The sequence below is a fragment of the Vulpes vulpes genome, unplaced genomic scaffold, assembly GCF_048418805.1.
Source record: "Vulpes vulpes isolate BD-2025 unplaced genomic scaffold, VulVul3 u000000762, whole genome shotgun sequence".
In the NCBI taxonomy this organism is placed as follows: domain Eukaryota; kingdom Metazoa; phylum Chordata; class Mammalia; order Carnivora; family Canidae; genus Vulpes; species Vulpes vulpes.
In genome coordinates, this window is record NW_027325806.1 from 107,213 (window position 1) to 110,856 (window position 3,644).

Genomic DNA, 3,644 nt, shown 5'->3' on the forward strand with positions numbered 1-3,644 from the left:
TTTTGGTTGCGACTCGATTATTTTCGTTTCTATTTTATTATTTCGATTCGATTATTTTCATGTCGATTTAATTATTTTGGTTTCAACTCGATTATTTTCGCTTCTACTTGATTTTTTTCATTTCGATTCGATTATTTCCTATTCAATTTGATTATTTTCGATTCGATTTGATTATTTTAGTTTCGATTTGATTATTTTTGATTCGATTCGATTATTTTCATGTGGATTTGATTATTTTGGTTTCAATTCGATTATTTTTGTATCGATTGATTATTTTCGTTTTGATTCGATTATTTTCTATTCGATTCGATTATTTTCATGTCGATTCAATTTGTTTCTTTTGTATTCGAATTTTTTCGATTCGATTCGATTATTTTCTTTTCAATTCGATTTTTCTCGTTTCGATTCATTATTTTTGTTTCGATTCAATTATTTTCTATTCGATTTGATTATTTTCATGTCGATTTAATTCGTTTCTTTTCGATTCGAATTTTTACGTTTCGATTCGATTATTTTCTATCCGATTCGATTATTTTCATGTCGATTCAATTCGTTTCTTTTCAATTCGAATTTTTTCGATTCGATCCGTTTATTTTCTTTTCGATTCGATTATTTTCGTTTCGATTCGATTATTTTCATTTCGATTTGACTTTTCTCATCTCGATTCGATTATTTTCATTTCTATTTGATTATTTTCGATTTGATTATTTTTGATTTGATTTTTTCGCTTCTACATGATTTTTTCGTTTCGATTCATTTATTTTCGTTTCGATTCAATCATTATTGTTTTGATTCATTTATTTTCGTTTCGATTCGATATTTTCGATTCAATTCGAATCGATTTTTTCGATTCGATGCTATTCGATTGGATTTTTTTCTTTTCGATTCGATTATTTTTGTGTTTCAATTTGATTTTTTTTCGTTTCAATTCGATCATTGTCGTTTTGATTATTTATTTTCGTTTCGATTCAATTATTTTAATTTCGATTCGGTTATTTTCGTTTCGATTTGATTATTTTCTATTCAATTAGATTATATTCGTTTCGATTTGATTATTTTTAATTTGATTCGATTTTCGTTTCGATTGATTATTTTCATTTCGATTCGATTATTTTCTATTCGACTTGATTATTTTCGATTCGATCAATTATTTTCATGTGGATTTGAATATTTTGGTTTCGATTCGATTATTTTCATTTCAATTGATTATTTTCGTTTCGATTTGATTATTTTCTATTCGATTTGATTTTTTTCGATTCGATTCAATTCGTTTCTTTTCTATTCGAATTTTTTCGATTCAATCTGATTATTTTCAGTTAGATTTGTTTTAGATTCGATTCAATTATTTTTGATTCGATTTGATTTTTCTCATTTCGATTTGATTATTTTCGATTCGATTTGATTTTTTTCGATTCAATTCAATTCGCTTCTTTTTGATTCAATTATTTTCGTTTCTATTTGATTATTTTCGTTTCGATTTGATTATTTTTATTTCGATTAGATTATTTTCGATTCGATTTAATTATTTTCGCTTCTACTTGATTTTTTTCATTTCGATTCGATTATTTTGGTTTCGATTTGATTATTTTCGATTCGATTATTTTCATATCGATTTGATTATTTTGGTTTCGATTCCATTATTTCCGATTCGATTTGATTATTTTCGATTCGATTTGATTATTTTCGATTCGATTCGGTTATTTTCATTTCCATTTAATTATTTTGGTTTCGATTAGATTATTTTCGCTTCTACTTGATTTTTTTCATTTCAATTCGATTATTTTCTATTCGATTTGATTTTTTTCGATTCGATTCAATTCGTTTCTTTTCGATTCGAATTTTTTGATTCGATTCGTTTATTTTCGTTTTGATGTGATTATTTTCGATTCGATTCGATTATTTTCATTTTGATTGATTATTTTGGTTTCGATTCGATTATTTTCGTTTTGATGCGATTTTTTTCGTTTCGATTCGCTTATTTTCGTTTCGATTATGTTTTTATTCGATTCGATTATCTTCGTTTTGATTCGATTATTTTCGTTTCGATTCAATTCCATTCCATTCGATATTTATCGATTCGATGCGATTTGATTTTCTTCAATTCGATTCGATTCCATTCCATTTTTTTCATTTCGATTTGATTATTTTTCTTTTGACTGTATTCTTTTTATTCCATTCGATTATTTTCGTTTTGATTCGATTTTCATTTCGATTGGATTATTTTTGTTTCAACTCAATTATTTTCGTTTCAACTCGATTGTTTTTGATTCGATTCGATTATTTTCGTTTCAATTCGAATTTTTAAATCGATTCGTTTATTTTCACTTCGATTTGATTATTTACGTTTCGATTCAATTATTTTCGATTCGATTCGATTATCTTCATTTCGATTCGATTATTTTCGTTTCGATTCGATTTTTTTCGATTCGATTTGATTCCATTCCATTCGATTTCTATCGATTCGATGTGATTTGATTTTCTTAGATTCGATTCGATTCGATTCCATTTTTTTCATTTCGATTTGATTATTTTTGTTTAGATTCTATTCTTTTTATTCCATTCGATTATTTTCATTTCGATTCGATTATTTTCATGTCGATTCGATTATTTTGGTTGCGACTCGATAATTTTCATTTCGATTCGGTTATTATCGATTTGATTCGATTATTTTCGTTTCTATTTTATTATTTCGATTCGATTATTTTCATGTCGATTTAATTATTTTGGTTTCAACTCGATTATTTTCGCTTCTACTTGATTTTTTTCATTTCGATTCGATTATTTCCTATTCAATTTGATTATTTTCGATTCGATTCGATTATTTTAGTTTCGATTCGATTATTTTCGATTCGATTCGATTATTTTCATGTGGATTTGATTATTTTGGTTTCGATTCGATTATTTTTGTATCGATTGATTATCTTCGTTTCGATTTGATTATTTTCTATTCGATTCGATTATTTTCATGTCGATTCAATTCGTTTCTTTTCTATTCGAATTTTTTCGATTCGATTTGATTATTTTCAGTTAGATTTGTTTATTTTAGATTCGATTCAATTATTTTTGATTCGATTCGATTTTTCTCATTTCGATTTGATTATTTTCAATTCGATTTGATTTTTGTCGATTCAATTCAATTTGTTTCTTTTCGATTCGATTATTTTCATTTCTATTTGATTATTTTCGTTTCAATTCGATTATTTTCTATTCGCTTCGATTATTTTCATGTCGATTCAATTCGTTTCTTTTCAATTCGAATTTTTTCGATTCGATCCGATTATTTTCTTTTCGATTCGATTTTTCTCGTTTTGATTCATTATTTTTGTTTTGATTCGATTATTTTCTATTCGATTTGATTTTTTTCATGTCGATTTGATTATTTTGTTTTCGATTTGATTTTCATTTCGATTGATTATTTTCGTTTCGATTTCATCATTTTCTATTCTATTCGATTATTTTAGTTACTATTTGATTACTTTCGATTCGATTCCATTATTTTCATGTCGATTTGATTATTTTGGTTTCGTTTCTATTATTTTCGTTTCGATTGATTATTTTCGATTCGATTTGATTATTTTTGATTCAATTTGATTATTTTTGTTTCGATTTGATTATTTTTGATTCGATTTGATTTTTTTCATGTC